This window comes from Bos javanicus, chromosome X (assembly GCF_032452875.1).
Source record: "Bos javanicus breed banteng chromosome X, ARS-OSU_banteng_1.0, whole genome shotgun sequence".
NCBI classification, from domain to species: Eukaryota; Metazoa; Chordata; class Mammalia; order Artiodactyla; family Bovidae; genus Bos; species Bos javanicus.
Window position 1 is genome coordinate 121,037,726 of NC_083897.1, and position 25,993 is coordinate 121,063,718.

The 25,993-nt window shown below is 44.4% G+C and overlaps 1 pseudogene; it reads right to left on the reverse strand.

Annotated features, from left to right (window-relative positions):
• Positions 1-76: 76 nt before the first annotated feature.
• Positions 77-2,316, reverse strand: LOC133241956 (melanoma-associated antigen B18-like; annotated as a pseudogene).
• Between the last annotated feature and the right edge of the window lie 23,677 nt (positions 2,317-25,993).

Genomic DNA, 25,993 nt, shown 5'->3' on the forward strand with positions numbered 1-25,993 from the left:
TTTAAATGTCATACAGTTTGAATAAGCTAAACAAATCTAAATCCATGTTGTTAACTTTTACAAGGAAAGAGGACAGATAAGAAGACAAAGAATAAACCAGCATTTAATCTGAAAGGTTTGTGATCCCAAATACTTATCTCTAGGATTCTTACACATTTCCAAGTAAAATTCTATTCCAATGTTATGTTACGTTGTTCTGGACCATAAGGAAAATATTGAAGTCTTTTCAACTTCTTTACAAATAATGAACTCCTAGTCTTAATCCCAACAGCAGTAAACATTATATCCATGACATTAATGAACCTAGATTCTGAAGCAAAATAAACCTTATGAAGAGTAGTGACATTTAAAAATACAAAAAACCTCTACTTCCCTACCTAAATCATCTATTTTTGACTAGATATTATTCATATGGATAAAAGGAAAACATGTATATTTTGTTAAACCTGCACCTAAACTCCCATACAACTTAAAACTGTGAAGAACATATGGGCTTTGTTCCCCCCACCCCTACTACCCCGCGCTATTTAAGAGGTGGACTGTTGTCTTCCAATACAAAGGGAACAAAGTCCCCTGACCCCTCCCTAGATGCAGGAGGAGCTGCAGGACTTGGCCCTGGTAGGGGCACTGGCTTCAGCCATTATTGGAGGCCTGGCCGTGCCTCTCAGCCCTGCTCTCTCCACCTGATCTCTCAGAGCCTCGTCATAGAGGTCTGGGAAGGAACTCGGGACCTTATCCTGGATCTTGGCCAGAACTTCCAACACCTTCATCTTAGTGGTCTCAGCATAAGCTCGCGGGCCCCACAGGAACTTGTAGCCCAGAGGATCACTATTGGGCACCTGGCGGTAGTTTAAGTACCCCTTCTGCACCAGATCTTTGGTGATGAGCTTTCTGGGCTCCCCAAAGATGGAGTGCTTCTTCCCAGCATAGATCCCCAACACACTGAGGAAATCCCAGATCTCCTCCTTGGTGGCACGGTTACCCTTCATGAAGATGATGCCCAGGAGCGCCATGAGGAGACCAGACTTGGGCAGCTCCTCCTCATCACTTGAACCTTCCTCAACCCTGAGACTGAACTTGTTGACGATGGTGTAGATGTTCCTGCTGCAGTCGACTTCCTTCAGCTCCAGGCCAAACACCAGCTCCACTCGCTCAGAGGCTCTGCTCAGGATCTCAGGGAAGTGCTGCTTGTACTTCCTGCTGATGACCTCAGCATGCTGTTCTGTGTGATGGGCTCCTTCTTGGTGTCCCTCTCCAGCAGGAAATCCATCACCAAGCTGGCCTTCCTCATCAGAGGATCTTTGCGAATGCTCCGAGCGAGCAGGGCTGCCCGGGCGGCATCTGCACTTTCCTCCTCGGGGCCCTGGGCACCTTCCTCAGATCCTGCCCAGGAAGCCTCTGCAACAGGAGAGCTAGGGGCCATGGCTCACTGAAGCTCCTGGTGATCGCCAGCAGCAGGGGAGCTTGGGGGAGAACCCTGAGGGGCAGAAGAGGGGGAGGATGGGCACTCCTCTCCTGGGGCTGCAGCAGCACTGGCCTGGGCCTCCTGAGTGTCACCCTCGACCTGGTGGCATTTCCCACGGGCATGATGCTTGTTTCTGTGATTGCGAGGCATGATGACACAGGTCAGGGACGGCAGGCGAGCATGCAGTTATGAAGGTAGGCTTTGAGTGGCCTTGAGGAAGGACAAAGAAATGTTGTGAGCACCTTCATCAGGGAGGGTCGTCCCCGGTTTAAACCAAGTCTGCTTCGTAGGGGGGCCTTGAGTCCACTGCTCTAGGACCCACAAGTCTCCTGTTCGCCTAGACAGCCTGTCCCCTGAGACCTGTGAGGAGGAAGTGAGAGTGAGTCCTGGGGCGCAGCCAGACAGCCCTGCCTGGGCGTTAGAGGGGGGCCTGTGGGGGCATGCAGGGGAGGCATGTCCTTTCAGTTCACATTCAGAGTTAGGATGAAAAATGGGGAATGACCCCCTAGCACCTGCCCCAATCCCTCTTCTGCTCTGAAGCTGATGCTGCCACCTTCCCTGTGACTCTGGAGAAGGAGAGAAGGGAGCGCTCAGCCTCCCACCTAAAGGTCCCAGGACCCACCCTTCCGTACACAAGCTCTAACCTCCCCACACAGACCGCAGCCTCCCTTCCCCGTGTTTAGCCAGGAGGAAGCACTGACTAGAGGGGAGGGTCCTGATTGGTCCGTGTGTCTGGTAGGATGGTCCTCACCCTGGCTCCTCCTGAGCCCTGACATCCTCCCTGTACTGACCAGCTACCAACCCCTCAGACCGAGGTGCCCTCCTCCCTCAGTGTCCCACATCCAAGATCATAGTGAGGGTGACCCGAAGCTGTTACAGCCACCTAGATCCTACCCGGATTCTCGGGGGCCAAGTCGCGGGGGGTGGGGGTTTCACATGGCCGCTGTTCTGGGGGGTGGAGACCCTCAGTCACCCCCGATGGTCCCTCCTTTAGCTACAGGGCTCAGGGCTTGCCCTGTACTGTGCAGAACTGGAGTCCACCAGCCCGCGACCGAAGCCTTCCTCTCGTAGACCACCTGTGTGAAGTGGATGGACTTGGGGCTTGAGATGCAGGCCCGAATCTTCCAGGGGAGAGTAGTGGGAGGGTGGCCGGGGGTTGTCCGGCCCCCTCTTTTCAGAGGGAAAGGCTTGGTCATGCTGGACGTGTGTCCCACACTTGTAACTCACGTCACCTCACACTTGGACACCTGATGAGACCTGGGAGTCGTCCGTCTGGACTCCCTACATGACAGTTCTCTAAGACGGCAGCAGCTCTCAAAGATGGCTTCGAAGCCCCAGCGTGTGTGCATGGTTGTCACTTCCTGTCATGTACTTCTGTGTTCCAGGCGGACAGCAGAGGTGGGGCCAGGGCGGGCGGGGTTCCGGGGGAGCTTCCCGGAAAATTGGCATGTGCACTTTCCTTGAATCGTCGCGGATCCTGAGACCTTCCCTGTACTGAGTGGAGTCTACCGGCCTTCCTCCTAGGCTCTAGCTTCTGTCCGCAACCCAGCAGGAATTGTTTCTGGCCTGGCCGAACAGGCTTCCTGGAGCTGCTGAGAATTTCAGTGAGGGCACATTCAGGCCCCAGTCTTCTGGGCTGGGTGATGCTCCGTCCACTCTCCATGTCTTCCCTTGACCCCTGTAGGTGGTGGGTACATCCCATCTGCTGATCTGAGGACAAGGCCTCCCATCGAAGACATCAAGTCCCGAGGCTTCTGCTGAGAAGTGCACGTACATCTCCTCTGGACCTTTCTGCCTGAGGCTTCCAGGAAATGGCTGCTGCAGTTAAGATGAGCTGAGAGGGAAGGATGGGAGACTGCTTTCTGTGGTGTGGAACCCCTCACATCTCACTCAGGATCTTCATATTGACTGCTGGCAGGGCCTGGAAATCCGTCCCTTTCTCGTATGAATCCACCTCTGTCCCCAACTTTGCCCCACACCATCCCAGCAGAGTAAGTGAAGGGGCTCCTTAGCCTGACGGTTCTCACTGTGGGCTCTTAGTCGACTGCAGGGGCATTGGTCAAAAGTTCTGAGGTGAATTTCTGTCCTTTGGTACAATTTTTGGGGTACTAAGTTTTCTCTTTTAGTCCCTGCGTGATAGTCCATTACGGTGATCACTTTAAAGGGCCAGTTGTCATCCAATAACAAAGTTCGTGCTGGTTATTTCATGACCTCTGAGCCATGCTTCCACATCCAGCTCAAACTTGTTCCCCATGATCTTGGCATGGGAGCTCTGAGATGCTACCTCAGATTCCTTCAGTGAGGCTGTAGGGATACATGGCCCCAGGGCACAGTGGAAGAATCAAGAGCTGAACTTTAAAGCCTTTTCCAGCTGATCCTGCTGTCTTCTTCCCTTGTAGCCTGAACAGCCCTTGTCAGTCTCTGAGGACTCCCTCACCTTAACACTCATAGGGTCAAGTTCATTAGAGACTTATTTTGCCTCGGGCACTATTTAGTTTTGTGTTTTGGCTTCTGTTAATAGTTGTCTTTATTCCTTGTGTAAGTTTTCCATGGTTTATTCTGGGTACAGGAAACAGCAGCCCATGTTTGATTGTGGTCTCAGCTGGTCTGACTGGAGTAGATCTATAAAGAGTTAAGGAACATCGACAGTCTTACCATATCTGCTCCTCATGAATACACATAACATACTATTCTGTTTGAGACTTTTTTCTCCTAAGGCTGTCAGGAAATTCTTCTTGTTGCCTATATGTGGAACGTATACATTGTTCTGAGGTTTCTTTGTAGGTACGTTTTTTTGGTATGGTTGCTTTTATTTATGGTGGATTTTCTATTACGTGATAAGTAATTATTGATTCTTCCAGGCCAGACTCCTGATTTTTCTATGGTGATCATTGATAGCTGAAGTTATTTATATGTTTGAATACTTTCTGTGCGTGTTTCCTCAGATTTTTAATTCGAGGATAAATTCTTACGTTATCTTTTGCTCTTCATTGTTCCTGTCTCTTATTCATTTGGGATTGTTGTATATAACTCTGTACTGGCTATGTGTTCTTGCCCAGATTGTTTCTACATTTTAAATTAGTAGAGCATTTATGAAAATTTTTAATTGGAGGAGAATTGCTTTATAGTGTGTTAGTTTCTGTTGTACAACAGTATGAAGCAGCTCTAAGTGTACATATAACCCCCTCCATGAGCATCCCTCAGGCCACCCCAATCTCAGTCCTCCAGGTTGTCATGGAACAGCAGTCTGAGCTCCCTCTGTTGTAGAGCACCTCCCCACTAGCTCTCCCTTGTACACATGATAGTGCATATATGTCATAGACACTCTCAGTTTGTCCATCTCTCTCTATCACTTGCTGTGTCCACATCTTTTCTCTACATGTGTCTCTATCCCTACCCTGCAAATAGATTCATCAGTGCCATTTTCTAGATTCCATATAAATGTGTTAATGCACAATACTTTTTGTTCTCTTTCTGACTTACTTCACTCCATGAAACAAACTCTAGGTGCATCCACCTCACTGCCACTGACTTAAATTTGTTACTTTTTATGGGTGAGTAATATTCCATTGTATATATCTACCACAACTTCTGTATCTATTCATCTGTCAGTGGAAGCTGAGGTGGTTGCTTCCATGTCCTAGCTATTGTAAATAGCGCTGCAATAAACAGTGCAGTCCGTGAATCTTTTCACACACGGCTTTCTCAGTGTGTATGCCAAGTAGTGGGATTGCTGAATCATTGGGTAGTTTTATTTCTAGTTTTTAAAGGATTCTCCATACTGTTCTCCATACTGGCTATATCAATTTACATTCCCCCTCAAAGTGCAAGAGGGTTCTCTTTTCTCCATGACACTTCATCACTTATTGTTTCTAGATTTTTTTATGATAGTCTTTCTGGCAAGTGTGAGGTGATGCATCATTGTAGCTTTGGTTTGCATTTCTTTCATAATGAGTGGTGAACATTTTGTCTTGTGAGCTTCCGTATTTTTTTAAAGAATAGATTTAGGATTACAGAAAATTTAGTGGATAGTGTACAGAGTTCCTATAGAGCCAGTCTCTTCCTCCACTTAGTATCTTCTGTTATCAACATCTTGGATTGGTTCAACTGATACAAGTTCATTTGTTAAAATTGAGCAACTGATATTAATATCCTGTTATTGTCTATTGTCCATTGCTTACAATATATTTTACTTTTGTTGTTTTGCAGTTCTGTGTTGTTGCTTTTGTTCAGTTGCTCAGTCATCTCTGACTGTGACGCCATGATCCGTAGCTCGCCAGGCTCCCTATTATTCACGATCTCTTGGAGTTGGCTCAGACTCATGTCCATCCAATCAGTGATGCCATCCAACCATCTCATCCTGTTCTGCCTCCTTTTCTTTTTCCCTTCAATCTTTCCCAACATCAGGGTCTTCACCAATGAGTCGGCTCTTCCCATCAGGTATCCAAAAGTTTCGAGCTTCAACTTCAGCATCAGATATTCCCATGAATATTCAGCATTGATTCCCTTCAGAAATGACTGGTTTAATCTCTTTTCTGTCCAGGGATCTCTCAAGAGTCTTCTCCAGCACCACAATTCAACAGCATCTATTTTTCAGTGCTCAGCCTTCTTTATGGTCCAGCGCTCACATCCACACATGACCCCTGGGAAAATCATAGCTTTGATAGACACACCTCTTTTACTACTGTGATGTCTCTGCTTTCTTTTATGTGATCTACGTTTGTCATAGCTTCTCTTGCAAGGAAAAAGTATCTTTTAATTTCATGGCATCTTTTAATTTGGGGCTTCCCTCGTAGCTCAGTTGGTAAAGAATGTGCCTGCATTGCAGGAGATCTGGGGTCAATTCCTGGGTCAGATAGATCCCCTGGAGAAGGAAATGGCAACCCACTTCAGTATTCATGCCAATAGAATCTCATGGACAGAGGAGCCTGGTAGCCTACAGCCCATGGGGTCACAAGAGTCGGACATGACTTAGTCACTAAACCACCACCACCACCATCATGGCTGCATCCACCATCCACAGTGATTTTGAAGAAGAAAATTAAATCTTCCCTTGTTTCTACTTTTTCCTCATCTGTTTGCCATGAAGTGTTGGGACCAGATGCCATGATCTTAGTTTCTTGAATGTTGAGTTTTAAGCCATCTTTTTCATTCTCTTCTTTCACTCTCATCAAGAGTCTCTTCAGTTCCACTTCAATTTCTGTCATAAGGGTGGTGTCATATGCATATCTGAAAGTATTGGTATTTCTCCCAGCAATTTGATTCCAGCTTGTGTTCATCCATCTGGGAATTTTCATGATGTACTGTGCGTATAACTTAAATAATCAGTGTGACAATATGCAACCTTAATGTACCCGTGTCCCAATTTTGAACCTGTCTGTTGTTCCTTGTCCACTTCTAACTGTTGCTTCTTGACCTGTATACCAATTTCTCAGAAAGCAGGTAAGGTGGACTGGTATTCCCATCTCTTTAATAATTTTGCAGTTTCCTGAGATGCACACAGGCAAAGGCTTTTGCATAGTCAAACAAGTAGAAGTTTTCCTGGAATTCGCTTGCTTTGTCTATGACCCAATGGAGATTACCAATTTGATATCTGAGTCCTCTGCCTTTTCTGAATCCAGCTTGTACATTTTGAAGTTCTCTTTTCAGATACTGTTGAAGCATAGCTTGAAAGATTTTTAGCATTCCCTTGCTTGCATGTGAAATGAGTGCAATTATATGATAGTTTGAACATTCGTTGGCATTGCACTGCTTTGGGATTGGAATGAAAGCTTACCTTTTCCAGTCCTGTGTCCTCTGCTGAGTGGTCCAAATTTGCTGGCATATTGAGTGCAATACTTTAACAACATCATCATTTAGGGTTTGAAATAGCTCAGCTGAAATTCCATCACCTCCACTAGCTTTGTTCTTAAGAATGCTTCCTAAGGCCCACTTGACTTCACACTCCTGGATGTCTGGCTCTAAGTGAGTGATCACAACATCGCTGTTATCTGGGTCATAAAGACCTTTGTTGAACAGTTATTCTGTATATCCTTGCCATCTCTTCTTAAAATCTTTTGCTTCTGTTCTGTCCCTATAGTTTCTGTCCTTTATTGTGCCCATCTTTGCATGAAATGTTCCCTTGGTGTCTGTAATTTTCTTGAAGAGAACTCTAGTCTTTCCCATTCTATTTTGCCCCTCTATTTCTTTGCATTGTTCACTTGAAAATGTTTTCTTATTACTCCTTGCTGTTCTTTGGAAATCTGCATTCAGATTGGTATATCTTTCCTTGGCCTTTTGCTTCCCTTCATTCTCAGGTATTTGTAAGGCCTCCTCAGACAACCATTTAGCCTTTTTCATTTCTTTTTCTTGTGGATGGTTTTGGTTACCACCTCCTATACTTTGTTCTGAACCTCCATCTTTAGTGTTTCAGGCAGTCTTTCCACCAGATCATATCCCTTGAAACTATTCCTCACCTCCACTGTATAATCATAAGGAACTTGATTTAGGTCATATCTGAATGGCCTAGTGATTTTCTCTACTTTGTTCAACTTAAGTCTGTATTTTGCAGTAAGAAGCTTATGATCTGAGCCAGAGTGAGCTCCGGGTCATGTTTATGCAGACTATGTAGAGCTTCTCCATCTTCAGCTGCAAGTTATTCCTTTACTTCCTACTTTTCCATTCCTGTCCCCAGTATGAAAAAGACATTTTTGGGGAATGTTAGTTCTAGGCTGTGATGTACATCTTCATAGCACCACTGGACTCTAGCTTCTTTGGCATCAGTGGTTGGAGCATAGACTTGGATTACTGTGATGCTGAATGCTTTGCCTTAGAAATGAACCAAGATCATTCTGTCCTTGTGGACACTGCACCCAGTACCTGCAGTTCACACTCTTTTTTTGGCTGTGAGACTGCTCCATTTCTTCTAATGGATTTTTGCCCACAGATACAATGGTAATATCAATTAAATTCACCCATTCCTGTCCATGTTAGTTGTCTGATTTCTAAAATGTTGACAGTCATTCTTGCCGTCTCCTGCTTGAGCATTTTTCATTGATTCATGGACCTAACATTCAAGGTTCCTAAATAGTACTGTTCTTTACAGCATTGGACTTGACGTTAACCACCAGACATCCACAACTAAGCATGGTTTTGTCTTTGGTCAAGTCTCTTCATTCTTTCTGGAGCTATTTCTGGGCTCTTCCCCAATAGCATATTAGATACCTACTGACATGGGGGGCTCAGGTATCTCCCCCTGGTATGATCTCCTGGTATATCTTTTTGCCTTTCATGATGTTCATGGGGTTCTCGAGGCATGTATACTGAAGTGGTTTCCTATTCTCCTCTCCAGTGGACCACATTTTGTTAGAATTCTCCACCATGACCCATCCACCTTGGGTGGCCCTGCAAAGCCTGGCCCGTAGCTTTTGAGTTACACAAAGGTGTGATCCACGTGACCATTTAGGTTAGCTTTGTGTGATTGTGGTTTTTGTTCTAAAGGATAGGGCATTGTAGTTCTTCTGTCTGCCCTCTAAAGAATGAGTTTAAGAGGCTTGTGGAAGCTTGCTGAAGAGAGGGACTGGCTATGAGGAAACCTGGCTCTTGCTCTATTGAGCGGGGTAATGCTCAGTAAATAAATAAGTAAAAATTAGAAAAGCATAAATAAATATGTAATTATATCAATATGAGCTAAATGATTACTGACATTCACAGCTGTTAGTTTGTTATTGAATACCTCATTAAGAAGGATTTTGAACACAGAGAGAAATATGTGAGATGTAGCTAATATGGAGGAAGATGATACTTCCCTCTGCCCTTCTAGGTTTTTGTGGGTCGTTGAAGAATTAAATTGATGTGATACAGATTAATAGGATAAAATAAGTGTAATAACACATAGACATGAGAGAGACCCAGGAAAACTGAATAACTCATCAAAATGGCCAAAGCCCAGAGCCAGAGACAAAAGAAAATTTTAATGGTAGGTCTTTGGGACTTGAAAGGATAGGAAGGCAGTTCACAGGGAAATGGAAAAGGGAATGTTGGCAAACGAATGTTTTCTGTGCCAGGCAGAGACCCCAGGCCACAGAGTGGACTCTCATCTCTAGGCCCTGCCAAGATTTCGCCACCACACCTTGCCCATAATCTTTGCAGCTATCTCTGGTCATAGTTCTATTCAGGGAACAGGACCTTTGTCCAAGTTCTTTCAGACAGTTAGGCTAGGCCCTGCCAAGATTTCGCCACCACACCTTGCCCATAATCTTTGCAGCTATCTCTGGTCATAGTTCTATTCAGGGAACAGGACCTTTGTCCAAGTTCTTTCAGGCAGTTAGGCTAGGCCCTGCCAAGATTTCGCCACCACACCTTGCCCATAATCTTTGCAGCTATCTCTGGTCATAGTTCTATTCAGGGAACAGGACCTCTGTCCAAGTTTTTCAGGCAGTTAGGCCAAAGGTTAGGTTCCTTTCTGAATCTTTTGACCTTGATTGTTTTCAGTTAGAATAATCTTTGTATCAAAAGAGACATTTTGAGATGGCATGTTTTGCTCCCCCATACTAACTAGGAAAGTAAAAACAATTACAGTAAAGAAAGGAAAGTTAAAAAGTTATTAATCCTAGTTTCCTTTGTATGACATTTACATTTTGAAAGATACATGTTAACATATAAAATCACTCTCTCAAATAACAGCCTATGAAGGAAAAATCTGATTTACTTTGCATTGTTCTTTGGAAAATCAAGGAATGTTTAAATAAAAGTACATTTACAGTCAGTGTTTAGAGTCAATGGTAGCAAAGACAAAAGAATGTATTTGTCTTACTCTATTATTTTTTTAAATATTTTTTGCAGTATGTTGCTTTACAATGTTGTGTTATCTTCTATTCCATACTAAAAGTAATCAGACATACATATACATATGTCCTCTCACTTTGGATTTGCCTCGCATTGAGGACATCCCAGTGAATTAAGGAGAGTTCCCTGTGCTATACAGTATATTCCCAACAGTTGTCTATTTTGTACATAGTATCAATGGTGTGTATGTGTCAATCCCAATATTCTAATTCCTCCCACCCTAACACTTTGCCCCTTGGTACCATACATTAGTTCTCTATATCACTGTCTTCATTTCTGCTTTGCAAACAGGGTCACCTGTGCCATTCTTCTCAATCCCACATATATACGTTAATTTTCAATCTTTGTTTTTCTCTTTCTGACTTCCTTCTCTGTATGACACTCTCTAGGTCCATCCACCTCTCTAACAATGACACAATTTTGTTCATTTTTATGACTGAGTAATATTCCACTGGGTTACCCTGGTGGGTCAATGGTAAATAATCCGCCTGCCAATGCAGGAACCCTGATTTCAAACTCTGGGTCAGGAAGGTACCCTGAAGAAGGAAGTGACAACATACCACAGTATTCTTACCTGGAAATCCCGTGGACAGAGCATTCTGGCGAGCTACCATCCTTGGGGTTGCAAAAGAATCAGACACAACTTAGTGACAAAATAACAAGAACAATATTCCATCACATATACCTTCCACAACTTCTCTATACTTACATCTGCCTATGGACATCTACGTTGCTTCCATGTGCTGGTTGTTGTAAACAGTTCTGCAGTGAACATTAGAGTGCTTGTCTCTTTTTGAATTATGGGTCTGTGGTCTCTATGGCAGAGTTAATGCTGACCTATAAGAAGGCTTATGCCAAGGAGGACCTCTAGGACTGCTTCTTCCAGTACCCCCATCTGTGGTGAGCCCCAGCTGACCCATGACTCCACAGGAGACTGTCAAACACTTGGAGGTAGGTCTGATTCAGTCTCCTGTGGAGTAAATTCTCCTTTTCTCTGGGTCTTGGTGCATGCGAGACTTTGTGCCCTCCAAGAATGGTGTGTCTGTTTCACCTACTTCTGTGGAACTCCTGTAATCAAATCCCACTGCCCTTCAAGGTCAGATGACCAGGGAATTCCAAGTCCCTTTGTCAGAACCGCAGGCTGGGCTCCTTGATGTGAGGTGCAGAGCTTTCACAATCATGGGAGAACTTCTTTGGTATTTTTGTTCTCCAGTTACCTACTCAGTGGGTATGGGATTTGAATTCATTGTGATTGTATCCCTCCTATTATCGTGTTGCAACTTCCACTTTTTCTTTGAACGTGGGGTATCATTTTTGGTGTGTTCCAGCGTCCTCCTGTTGATAGTTGTTCAACAGCTAGCTGCAGTTATGGTGCAGGACGAGATGAACAGACATCCTCCTACACCACCGTCTTGAAACAGAAGCCTCTGAAATACAGTTTAGAGTAGTCAGATGACAGGAGAACTAAAGGATACTAGGTCTGCCTCAGGCTGGGAGGAGTGAAACAATGTGGCCTCTCGACAGATGCAGGCCAAATGTCTATTTCCAGCTCTGTCACAAGTCTTGTGAACTTGAGAATATTACCAAATTCATAATCTGCAAAGTGAGTCTTCTAAACCCTATTTTGTAGAACTATTGTAATATACGTGATATTTAAAAGGTCTTGCAAAAATGGATTTCAAAGAATGACATTCCTCTGATAATTATGACCACAGACTATAGCATCAACTGTTTGTGGATTTTTTTTTTTTTTTTTACTGGCATGAGATATCAGAAATATGTGGTACTTTTGGAATGAACAAATTTCTGCTTAGACATTAAAACTATATAAAATTTCCCCATTTGTAAATATGTCATTTGAAAGTACAGGAATCTCTCCTACCTGGATGCTGCTCAGAACTTCTAGAATTTGTGTCAAGGAAGAAGATCTTCCCTCCCAGCTGCCTTTTCATCCATACCACCACCCCCTATTTTCATTAATTTCATCAACACCAGAAGTGTAGCCTTCATTTGTAGTTCCCCAAATTATGCTTAAAATAGGCAGTAGGGCATTTCTTTAACATAGTGGCCTCTGACCCCAGTTTGGAGAGTGCTGTTACAATGGGTATTAGATATCTCAGTTCAAGGAAATACCATCCTTCTTTCTGGCAAACACCCTGGAGGCAGTGGGGTTAAACACAGTTAACACAGTTTGTGCCCTGTGTTTCCCTATACTGGGGCAGGAGCACAGAACCCATTTTATTCCTGTCCCAGGTGGAGAGTCTCTCTGTTTTACCCACAGTCTCAAAGTAAAAATCAAGGATAATCTTCCATTCCGTTCTTCATCTTCTCAACTTACCAACCCCCCATTTCAGGGTCACCCTCTGCCCTGAATTCACTCAGCCTCATTTAGCCCAGCAACCCACCTAACTTCAAATTACATCCTCAAGGGAACTGCAGTGTTCCAAAGCACCCACATTTGTCGCCTCAAATCATTTACTTTTGACTTGCTCTAATCTGCAACCTCCTCTCATTCTCATCCCTGGTTTCAACGTGTCACATGTTTAGGTCTCAAAGGATATCTCCCCATCTGCTTGATATGGCAGCAAGCTATAGACACTTAACTTCTATGGACAGTGGCTCAGGCTTCTTTTTATTACCATCCCCAGTTCTGCCATGAAGCATTCCAAGGAGTAGATACTCAATTAGTGGTTGGAAATACGAGTGACAATGATAAAGTTGTCTACTTTATTACTATTTAATTTCTACCACAATCTTGAATATTCTAAGGAAATACTTTTACTAAAAAGGACTATGAAAAGAACTTAACAAAACCAAAAACTTACCAAAATTTACTTTTTCTTTTCTATTTTACTTGACCTAAGTTATTTTACCACAGAGTCTCTTGAAATTTGCATGAAAATCCCTCTTCCATTGCTGTGTTTTCTTTGTCTAGATCACACAGCAATCAAAAGTTTCTAAATTTGCATTATAAAATATAAAAACTTTAACTGGAACCTGATAAACAGTAATAAATAATAATCCATATTTTCACCAGCTGAAAGCTGATTTCCTGTTTCTGTCCTCCCAAAGAGAAAGAATTTTTTTGAGAAACAGAGCAGTTTTAAAGAGCAGTTTTATGAAGCAGAGCAAAATTATACTCCTGAGAAGGAGGAGAGCAGGCTATCTGGAAACCAGAAGTGGTCCTGCCATGTGGTAGGGTCATGTGTGTCCTGTGTCATTTGACTGACAAGTTGATGGACAGTTTAAGGTATATAACTTTTCTCCTAGTGTGCAGGAACAGTGTCAGACTTTATTTTTCTGGGCTCCAGAATCACTACAGATGGTGACTGCAGCCATGAAATTAAAAGACGCTTACTCCTTGGAAGAAAAGTTATGACCAACCTAGATAGCATATTCAAAAGCAGAGACATTACTTTGCCAGCAAAGGTTCGTCTAGTCAAGGCTATGGTTTTTCCAGTGGTCATGTATGGATGTGAGAGTTGGACTGTGAAGAAGGCTGAGTGCTGAAGAATTGATGCTTTTGAACTGTGGTGTTGGAGAAGACTCTTGAGAGTCCCTTGGACTGCAAAGAGATCCAACCAGTCCATTCTGAAGGAGATCAGCCCTGGGATTTCTTTGGAAGGAATGATGCTAAAGCTGAAACTCCAGTACTTTGGCCACCTCATGCGAAGAGTTGACTCATTGGAAAAGACTCTAATGCTGGGAGGGATTGGGGGCAGGAGGAGAAGGGGACGACAGAGGATAAGATGGCTGGATGGCATGTGAGTCTGCGTGAACTCCAGGAATTGGTGATGGACAGGGAGGCCTGGCGTGCTGCGATTCATGGGGTTGCAAAGAGTCGGACACAACTGAGCGACTGATCTGATCTGATCTGATCTGGACTGCAAGGAGATCCAACCAGTCAATCCTAAAGGAGATCAGTCCCGGATATTCATCGGAAGGACTGATGTTGAAGCTGAAACTCTAATACTTTGGCCACCTGATGCAAAGAACTGACTGATTTGAAAAGACCCTGATGCTGGGAACGATTGAAGGTGGGAGGAGAAGGGGACAACAGAGGATAAGATGGTTGGATAGCATCACCGACTCAATGGACATGAGTTTGAGTAAACTCTGGGAGTTGGTGTTGGACAGAGAGGCCTGGTGTGCTGTGATTCATGGGGTCGCAAAGAGTCGGACACAACTGAGTGACTGAACTGAACTGACCCAAGCAAAATCCATGGAGTGGGAGGGAAGAAAGAAACCACAGTGCTATTTTTTATAAATATGGCATCATGAACCCTGGGTTACATTAGTCACCGTTTAGGTCTTGGTGCACCTGTGACACCCCTTGCTGGCACTTTGTCTTGCTTGGTCCTGACATGGCTGGAAACCTAGTGGTGGTCATTGGCCAGAAAAGGGAGCCTCTCTGGTGTGCTCTGACCACCAGTGTTTAGGTGGGGAAGAGGAAGACAAAGCATCCCTGGCTGCTAACCTGGCTCAAATATTATACTCCCAGTTAGATTCTCAACAGGGAACAGCCATCGTTCCCATGGGAAATGGTTGGGAGTTTGCCATGTGATAGCTGTCTCCCAACTGGGTGCAGAATCTGTATATAGTTGTCCTTTCTGCCTGAGAGACTGTCTGAGCAAGGATGATATAAATGTCCTTCTGGGTTAACTCAAAAGTCGTAGATGTCTAAATTTGTCTACATATTTTTTTGGGTAATCTGAGAATTTTCCCTAATCTTGTTTTATCCAACTGAGATCCTGCATGGAGAAGGGAACTTGGATTCTTATGGAAGTCTGGTGGGCCCTATGACTTCCTGAGGTGGGTAGAGTTTAAGGAGTTCTGGAGCAACAGGTTAGAGAGCCAAACATTGTTGATAGGGCCTTGAGCAGTGGTGTTCAATGCTGAGTATAGTGAAGAAGAGGTCTGTGGTCCAAGAGGCTCTTTCTTTTGCCCAGAAAGAGTTCCTGTGAACAAGGCTCAGGGGCTGGCTGATGGTTAGTATCATCCGGAGAAGGAGAAGGGCTTTTGTAGGCAAATTAAGCATTGCGAAGCCAGCAGAGTCTACCTGGCAAGTCTTTCAAAGTTCAGAGTTTTTCCTAAAGGCAAGGAAGACTTGGACATAAGGGACCTCGCTGGAATACTAAGGACAACTCTTCAGTGATGGACAGTTACCCATCTGAAAAGGAAATGATGAATGCTCATAAGGGCCTTCAGGTGTCACTGAATTCCCTTATGGCCTTTTCATGGCTGTTGCATCCCTCACCTGTGGTTTTGCTGGGCAGAATGTGGTTCAGTTCAAGCCCCTGGGGCTGTTGTGGCTTCAGTATTTTTTTTAAAGAAATTATTTATGTATTTAATTTTGGTTGTGCTGGCTCTTCATTGCTGCGTGTGTGATCTCTAGTTTCGAGGAGCAGGGGTTATCCTTCATTGGGGTGCACTGGCTTCTCATTGTGGTGGCTTCTCTTACTGCGGAGCACAGGCTCTAGGACGGATGGGCTTCACTAGTTGGAGCAAGAAATGGTAAAGTAGAAGAAGTGTTAGGAGATTGCTGTTGCTGTTCAGTCTCTAAGTCATGTCTGACTCATTGTGGCCCCATGGATTGTAGCCCTCCAGGATCCCTGTCCATGGGATTCTCTGGGCAGGAATACTGAAGTGGGTTGCCATTCCCTTCTCCAGGGGAACTTCCCAATCCAGGGATCGAACCCCAGTGTCCTGCCATTTCAGGTAGATTCTCTACCGTCTGAGTCACCAGGGCAGCCATATTTCGGAAGGCAGCCAGAAAACTTTTAGCTCAATTTTTTTTTATTGCTTTGTCCATTCTCTCCCTATCCTGTACACACACTCAGCTTGAATTTTATAAACACAAAGTGGAGGCATTCATGGCATACAGTGTCTGGATTGTACACCCAAAGGCAAAGATATTGGGAGTCTAGGTGCCGAGAAATGCAGACGAATGTGACTTTCATTCTAGCCCTATGAACCAGTTTAACAGGCCATAGTATAAAATTTCTGATGCAGTGGCATGGAGACCTCCTCTAGCTGAAACCTATCACATCAGGTTTTGACTAAAATCCACATGGCCAGGACTCCAACCTCTCCCCGCCCCAAAATCCAGTTTGGGTCTTGAACCATGGTCTTTTAATTAGAATCACTTACCTGGTACCTGGACGTTTGTGTCTCATCGCAGACGAAATTCCGCAAGAGGCAAAGTGTTAGGCAAGAAATAGATTTGTTTGTATAGGATGCTTGTAAAAGATGCAAGAAGGCAGGTGATGGAGCTCTGCCTGGAAGATTAAATGGAATACATTTTATAGTCAATGGAAAGTGGAGGACTAGGAAAGACTGCCCTCTTTGAATAGAGGTCAGGCTTACATCACTCCCTCCCAATTCATTTGGAGGAGGAGAGTGTCTGACCTTATGAGGTCAACTTGGATTACTGTAGAACTTCTTCAAATCAATAGAGGGCTGGTGTCATTCTTCTTTTTCCTAAAGGCCTGAGTGACATCTCATGTACGAATTATGGCTTTATATTTAAACAAACCTGCCTTCTTCCACAACATTCTGATACCTTTCATGAACAGTGTTAACTTATAACAGTCTACCAATGGTTCCTAGGTCTCTCTAAGTTGGTGATGGACAGGGAGACCTGGCGTGGTGCAATTCATGGGGTCGCAAAGAGTCGACAGGACTGAGCGACTGAACTGAACTGAACTGAACTGATTCCCCTCCTAGACTTCTAGAGCTACCTGTCTGTCTGTTTGTGCTCAGGCCCTCATTTATTTCTGACTCTTTGCAACCCCATGAACTGTAGCACTCTAGGCTCTCTGTCCATGGGATTCTCCAGGCAGGAACACTGGAATGGGTAGCCACTTCCTCCTTCAGGAGATGTTCCCGAACAGGGATCAAACCTTCATCTCCTGCATTGCAGGTGGATTATTTTCCACAGACTCACCGGAAAAAGCTACCTGTATCCTATGCTATTCTATCACTGTCATATGGAGGCAGGCTCCCCCAGCCAAGAGCTGTCATTTTTCTTGGTGGGAGCCTTCTAAATGAAGATCTCCAGCTTGGAATATTGTCTGGAATTTAGTCAGCAATTTTCTTCCCAACAAGTGGAAGGGGCAGTCATGCATGTGCAGAAACATCAAAAGTAAACTTTCCTAGCAAGAACTTGAGAGGAGGGGCATGCCACTTGGTTTGGGGCCTTCCTTCAATTCCCATTATCATGGAGGATTGGAAGGACAAAAGCCCAGGGAAATCAGTCTGCACAGAGTACCTGACCCACATATGAAAGAACTCTCTTCCCTGCCACATCAAGGGTTACCTGAATCTCCTCTAGAGAAATGACCAGGGGTCCTCTGGGAACTGCTGGGAGGTCCTGCAGCTCCTGTCTCTTTACCTGAGGACATGTGCTCAGAGTAAGGCTCACAACTCTCTGAGATGCAATAGAAGAAAGCAGAGGTTGCCTAACTTACCACATTTACCTGTGGTCTCTCAGGACAGAAAGCTGTGACTGGAAATTGAGGCCTTCTGATGGCTGGCTGCACCTGTCCTCAGTCAGGCTCCTAGGAAGACCTGTATTTCCTCCCTATTCACTATTACTGTCCTCTCTCCAGGTCCTCACACTGACTTTCTATCGCCTAACAAGACCTGTCCTCTCATGCTACAGCCTTAAATTCCCTGAGACCTCTTCGGAGGATGTGAGGGCTGCCAACCTGTGGTCACTCATGGCTGACCCTTGGGGAGGGATTCTATAAAAGTGGTGTAGTGTGAGTGGTTCCTTTAGTCCTCATGATCCTCTACTTGACTCTTGGCATGACCTGGATTTCCTCCTGAGGTTGACCCCTGAACCCCAGCGCCTAACCTCCTGAGATGCTCTAAAAAGAAATGTGTGGGGTGCATCATGCCTGTGTTCCCAAATGTGCCAGTGTGAGGTGTAGAGAGGCAGGGCTGTGTTCTAGGTGCAGTCCCTTTATTCTCATTTGGGGTCACCAGTTTTCCACTCTGTACTGAAGTGAGGCTTCTCCCAGTAGACCAAGGCTCTCACCTCCCTGAGACCACTCCAGTGGAAAGAGAAGCTCTTCAGCCAGAAAGCTTTCTCTTGGGTCTCATAGGGCTGACATCAGGGGTGGGCCTCTACAGTCTCCCCTGTTCTGGGCTGTGTGATCCTCTTAACCCCCGTTCAGGGACCTCATCCTCATTCTTGACCAGACCCAGACTGCAGCCTCTGCTCACCTGAGGCTGTGATCCTCAGAACAAAGCCATTACTTTCTTGGAAGTTCTGGATTGTAAGACAGGATGAGCCAGATGTGTGCAAAGCTACTGGGGCCTTCTGAAGAGGAGAACATTCTAGGGCTCCACTCTCTTCTGGAGTCAGTGGTCCCCCAGTCTTAGATCAGGTTTCTTACCTTGACTTCCGGTAGCATATGGGAATCCACCCTCTCTACTGGCTGAATCAGCTGGCCTGTGGCCAAGGCTTTTGCCTTCTTGAGACAACAGAAGGAGAGGTGAGAGAGCTACTCCCTGGCTACCCTTGCCTGTTCCTCCGTGCCATCCCCCTTGCTATGTGGGGGGTTCCACTCATCAGCCCCCAGTGTCCTCACTGTAAATCCTATGAAGGCCTCTTAGGACCTCCTACTTGGGCAGAATTGGAGCTGCTGTCGCAAGACCAAGGTGCTCAACTCCCTGAGAACCCCTCCACTCTTGCCCTGCAGGAAAGGAAGGAACACCTCAGACAGACTGCTCTCCCCATGGCCACAAAAGGCAAGAAGCAGGATATAGTTTGTGGGACCCCTAGTGTTCTAAAATCTTCCCCTTGATAACTATCAGAGGCTGGGACTCTTCCATCCATTGACCTGAGGACACAGTGCATAAGCTAAGGCTTTTATGTCCCTGAGAATCAGGAAAGATAAATGAGGGCATATTGATCTTTTCAGAGTATCTGACATTGCATGTGTTCATGACCACATTGTCCCTGAGTAGTTTTGTCTTCTTTCATACCATTCGTTTATCAGCATTTTTATACCTGTGGTGGATTCATTTTGATATTTGGCAAAACTAATACAATTATGTAAAGTTTAAAAATAAAATAAAATTAATTTAAAAAAATTTTAAAAATAAAATAAAAAATAAAAATTTATTCCAAAACAGTTCTTTGGGACAGGGCCTCATGAATCCAACGAGACACATTTTTTTGGAGTGTTTAGAAGAATAATGAAAGAAAAGACATGATGCCTGGCTTAGCCTGGGAGAAGTGGCACATTGTGGGCTCTGCACTAATCCAGATCAGGGGACTAGTCCTAGGAAGGTCACTTTATCAGTTTGTGAACTAGAGAAATTTACAAGTTATTCATCCATAAATGGAGTCTGCTAAATCCGATCCTCCATGAATGCTGGAATGCATGTACTACATATAAACCACTTGCTGCTGCTGCTGCTGCTGCTGCTGCTAAGTCACTTCAGTCGTGTCCGACTCTTTGTGACCCCAGAGACGGCAGTCCACCAGGCTCTCCCGTCCCTGGGATTCTCCAGGTAAGAACACTGGAGTGGGTTGCCATCGCCTTCTCCGATATGAAGCAGTGGCATACTGATTATGAAGTATTGGTTTGTAATAAGTGGAAGTTATGATTACTATGAACCCCTCAAATACCATCTTCCCATCTGAGTTTATTGTTAATCCAGGAGAGAGCAGAGAATATGCAGTGAATTAGGACAAAAGAAACAAATGTTCTTAAATGAGCTAAATAAGTCAAAGTATTTATTTTTGCTAAAAGAAAGTTTAAAAGAAAGAAGGTAAACCACAACATAAAGACTTTTTACTCTATTCTTTTCTCCATTTTCTTTATGATTCTCAAAAGTTTCTGTGGTCTTCTTTCACATTAGCATGAAAATCACTCTTGCAGTGCTATGTTACCTACTTTCAGATCATAAAGACAACATAGTTGGCTCCTGAATTTCTTTTATATCTACCAAAAATGTACCTTTAAAACTTTTAAAACAGCAATGAATATAACAGCAGTATCAATACCAAATTAATACTCTGAAGAAAAACAACCTCTTACAAGTAAAATATTTGGAAAAAAAACAAAACAAAACAAATAATACGTAGAAGTTACTCGTGTCAAACAGAAAGAGAAATGTGATCGAAAGAAATGTGATCTAACCCCCATTACCATGCACTCTTTAGAAGCTTGACTACTCTTCAAGAAAAATTCTCTTCTAATGTCATGTTATCTTCTTTGCATTGTGAACAATATATTCAGTACTTTCAGTGTGTTTTACAAATACCCAAACTTGTAAAACATTAAAACAGCTGGAAACTATGATTTATATGATTCATACATTTGAATTCTGAAGCACAATAAACCTTATCAAAAGTAAGAACATTTGAAAATACTAAACACCTCCTTCACCTCGTTAACTTTCTAATTTAAATCATCGTTCATTAGGTATTTCTCATATGGATACAAGAAAATAGATGTATATTTTGTTAAAACAAAATTGACCTAAACTCGCTTACAATTTAAAACTGTAAGAAGATATGGGTTTTGTTCACTCCACCCCTACTACTCTGCACTATTTAGGAACTTGACTGCTCTATTCCAACACAAAGGGAACAAAGTGCCCTGCCCCCCTCCCTAGATGTGGGAGGAGCTGCAGGACTTGGCCCTGGAAGGGGCACTGGCCTCAGCCATGATTGGAGCCTTGGCCGCACCTCTCTGCCCTGCTCTCTCCACCTGATCTCTCAGAGCCTGGTCATAGAGGTCTGGGAAGGAACTAGAAACTCTACCGTGGAACTAGGCTAGAACCTCCAGTACCTTCATCTTACTGGTCTCAGCACAAGCTCTCGGGCCCCACAGGAACTCGTAGTGTGGAGGATCACTATTGAGTACCTTTGCGGTAGTTCAGGTACTACTTCTGCACCAGATCTTTGGTTATGAGACTTCTGGGCTCCCCAAAGATGCAGTGCCTCCTCCAAGCATAGATCCCCAACATACTGAGGAATTCCCAGATATCCTCCTCGGTGGTGCGGTTAACCATTCATGAAGATGACCCCCAGGAGCACCATGAAGAGACGGGACTTGGGCAGCACCCCCTCATCACGCTGACAATCGTTTCCCCCGAGGTTGAGCTTCCTGATGAGGGTGTAGATGTTCCTCTACGGTTGACTTCCTTCATCTCCAGGCCAAAGACCAGCTCCATGCGCTCACGGGCTGTACTGAGGATCTCAGGGAAGTGCTGCCTATAGTTCCTGTTGACGATTTTCATCAGGGCGCTCTGCGTGATGGACTCCTTCTTGGTGTACTTCTCCAGCAGGAACTCCACCAGTATCCTGGCCTTCCTGGCCACTGGATCTTTGTGAGTGTTCTGAGTGGCAGGGGTTTCCTGGGAGGCACCTGCACTTTACACCTCGGGGCCCTGGGCACCTTCATCAGATTTTGCACATGAAGGCCCTGCATCAGGAGAGCTAGGGGCCATGGCTCCCTGAAACTTCTGGTAATCACTAGCAGCAGGAGAGCTCGGGGGAGAACCCAGAGGGGCAGAAGAGGGGGAGGAGGGGCACTGTTCCTTTGGGGCTTCAGCAGCACTGGCCTGGGCCTCCTGAGTGTCCCCCCAGACCTGGTGGCATTTCCCGTGGGCATGGGACTTGTTCTTGTGCCTCCGAGGCATGGCGACAGCAGATCAGGGACTGCAAGTGGGAGTGTGGGCAGGAAAGCAGGCAACGAGGGCGCCTGGAGGAGGGACAAGGACATGCTGTGAGAACCTTCAGCGAGGAGAGTCCTCCCTGGCTTAAATGGTAGCTGCCTCTAAGGGGTCCTCAAGGCCAGTGCTCTAGGATCCACAGGGCTCCTGTTCTCCTGGGCAGCCTGTCCCCTGAGATGTCACTTCCTGTCATGCCCATCTGGGCTCCAGAAGGACAGCAGGGGCGGGACCTGGACAGGCGGGGTTCTGGGGGTGCTTCTCACAGGATTGGCACGTGGTCTTTCCCTTGACTCTTAAAGGGTCCTGGGACCTCCCTGTCCTGAACTGTCAGCTGGCTCCCTCCATGCCTCTCACTTGTGTCAGCACTCCCAACAGGAAGAATTGGGGAGCCCAAGCCTAACAGCCTTCCTGGAGCCCATGAGACCAACAGCAAGGACTCTCTTGGGCTCCCTCTTCTGTAGTAAGCGATGCTCTGTCATTCTTCATGCCTTCCCTTAACCCCTGTAGATGCTGGGCTACGTCCCATCTGCTGACCTGAGGCCAAACCTCATATCGAAGATGGGAACCCCCGAGTCTCCTGGTATGAAGTGCACATAAGTCGCATCTCGCCATTTATACTGGAGGCTTCCTGGAAATGGCTGCTACAGGTAAGATGAGCTGAGAGGGAAGGATGGGAGACTGTCTTCTGTGGTGTGGAACCCCTCACATCTCACTCAGAAACTTCATTCATATTGACTGCTGACAGGGCCTAGAAATCCTTACCTTTCTGGTATAAGTCCACCCCTGTCCCCAACCATGCTCATACAATTCCAGAAGAGTAAGTAAAGGGGCTCCTTAGCCTGACAGTTCTCACTGTGGGCTGTCAGTGGATTGCAGGGTCATTGCTCAAAAGTTCTGAGATGAAGTTCCATCGTTTTGTACCATTACTGTGATACTAACTTTTCTCTTTTAGTCCCTGGGTGATAGTCTTAATTAAGGTGATCATTTAAAAGGGCCACTTCTCATCCACTAGCATTCCCTGATGGCTCAGACAGTAAAGAATCTGCCTGCAGTCTGGGCGACCTGGGTTCAGTCCGTGGGTTAGGAAGATCCCCTGGAGGAGGGCATGTCAACCCACTCTGGTAGTCTTGCCTGGAGTTTCCCCTTGGACAGAGGAGCCTGGTGGGCTACAGTCCACGGGGTCACAAAGATTCGGACACAATTGAGTGACTAAGCACACACACAACAAACTTTGTGCTGGTTATTTCATGATCTTGGCCATACTGCCACATCCAAGCCAAACTTCGGTGCCCCATGGTCCTGGCATGGGGCCTCGGAGATGCTGCCTCAGATTCCTTCAGTGAAGCAGTGGAGATTCATGATCCCATGGCAGAGTGGAAGAATCCAGGGCTCAAGTTTAAAGCCTTTTGCAGCTGATCCTGTTGTTTGCTTCTCTTGCAGCCTGCACATCTGTGCCAGTCTCTTAAGTACTCCCCCACCTGGGCACACATAGGGACAAGTTCAGTGGAGACTTAATGTCCATCAGGGATTATTTACTTTTAGACATAGGGTCAAGTTCAGTGGAGACTTACTGTCCATCAGGGATTGTTTAATTTTATGTTTTCACTTTTGTTAAGTTTTCTTCATTCCTTTCATAAGATTTCCGTGGTTACTTCTGTGTACAAAAACAGCAGACCGTGTCTCATTGTGGTCTCAGCTACTCTGAATGTGGTACTAAATCTGTAAAGGAGTTACAGAAAATTGACAATCTTACAATATTTGTTCTTCATGAATATACATAACATACTATTCTGTTCGAGCCTTCTTTTTCCTAAGACTCTCAGGAAATTCTTCTCATTGCCTCCATGAAGACAGTATACATTTTTCTAAAGTTTCTTTGTAAGTAAATTTTTTCTATGGTTGCTTTTGTTTATGGTATATTTTCTGTTACTTGGTGTAAACAACTGTTGATTCTTCCAGACCAACTGGATGATTTTGCTGCTGTGATCTTTTTTTTTTATTCCAGATTTTTGAAGTCTCTTACATGTTTGAATATTTCCTGTCCTGTTTTCTAAGATTTTTAATTCGAGAATCAAATTGTTACTGTGATCTTTTGCTTTTTATCACTTCTGACTTTTATTCATTTGGCATTGTTGTATATAACTCTAGTGGCTATATGTACTTCTCCAGATTTTTTTTCTAGTTTTTAAATGCATAGATTTTTAACAATTATTTTTAATTAGAAGATAATTAAATGGTGTGTCAGATTCTCTTGAATGAAGCAGCTGTAAGTATACATATATCCCCTCCCTCAGGAACCTCCCTCCCACCCCCGACCTCACCCCTCTAGGTCGGCACAGAGCTGATTCCTTGTGTCACCCGCAACTTCCCCTTCATGCCTGTTGTCCACATGGTAGTGAATATTTGTCCACGCCACTCTCTCAATCCGTCTCACTGTCTGCTTCCCCCGATGTGTCCACATGCCCATTCTCTACATCTGTGTCTCCATTCTTGCCCTGCAAATAGATTTATAACTACCCTTTTGTGGCCTTTCTTTCTCAATCTCTTAGTATATTTTGCAGAATGAAGTTTTTAATATTAACAAGGTTCAGCTTATTATTTTCTTTCATGGACTGTGCTTTTGGTGTTGTGCCTAAAATCTCATTACCAAACTCAAGTTTTGCCCCCGTGTTATCTTCTAGATTTTCTTGCCTATTCCATATGGCATGTGGAATCCCAGTCCCTGACCAGAAATCAAACCTCTTTCCCCAGCAGTGGAAGTGTTGATTCTTAAACACTGGATTGCCAGGGATTGTCCCTGCAATTTTTTTTAAATTGTGAGTTTTTCCTTTAGGTCTGTGATTCCCTTTGAGTTAATTAGTTTGAAAGGTTTAGAGTTTGTATGTGGATTCATTTTTCTTAGATATGGATGTCTAGTTATCCCAGGACTATAAGTTTAAAGACTCTCCTTTATCATTGAATTGCCTTTGTGCCATTGTTAAAGGTCGGCTGAGTGTTTGGGGTGTCCGTTTCTAGATTTTCTGTTATGTGCCATTGATCTGTCTATTATTCTGTTAATAGCATACGGTCTCAGAGAAGGCAATGGCACACCACTCCCGTATTCTTGTCTGGAAAATCCCATGAATGGAGGAGCCTGGTAGGCTGCAGTCCATGGGGTCACTAAGAGTCGGACACGTCTGAGCGATTTCACTTTCACTTTTCACTTTCATGCGTTGGAGAAGGAAGTGGCAACCCACTCCAGTGTTCTTGCCTGGAGAATCCCAGCGACTGGGGAGCCAGGAGGGCTGCCGTCTATAGGGTCGCACAGAGTCAGACACGACTGAAGCGACTTAGCAGCAGCAGCAGCAGCAGCAGAATACAGTCTTGAGTATTGTAGCTTTAAAGTAAGCTTTGAAATCCAGTAATATCAATTCTCTAACTTTGACCTTTGATATTGACTTCAGTGGGTATTATGGATCATTTCATTTTTGACGTAAAATTTAAATTGTTGGCTGCTATCTACGCGCTAACTTGCTGAAATTTTGAACAGAATTGCATTAAGTACCTAGGTTAAGTTGGCAATAAGTGACATCTCAACACTATAGTATCTCCCTATCTATGAACATAGAGTGTCTATTTATTTAGATCTTCTTTAATTTTTTTCAGTGCAGTTTATGAGTTTTTATCATGTAAATCTTATACATATTTTTAAAGAATTATTTCTAATATATTTTGGTGCTAATTTAAATGGTGTTAAGTTTTTAATTGCAAGTTCCATCTCTTTATTGGAAAAGAATTGACTATTATGTATTAACCTTATTAATATATTAATTATATAGTAGTTATTATTGGTAATATATTAACCTTATTAACATATACACCTGGCTTATTAATGCCAGGAGTTTTCTTGTTATTGATGCTTATAATTCCATTTTTCCCTTCCAAATATCTGTATCTTTTGCTTCCTTCTCTTATCTCATTGCATTGGCTAGGGCTTTCAGTACAGTGTTGAATAGGCATGGTGAG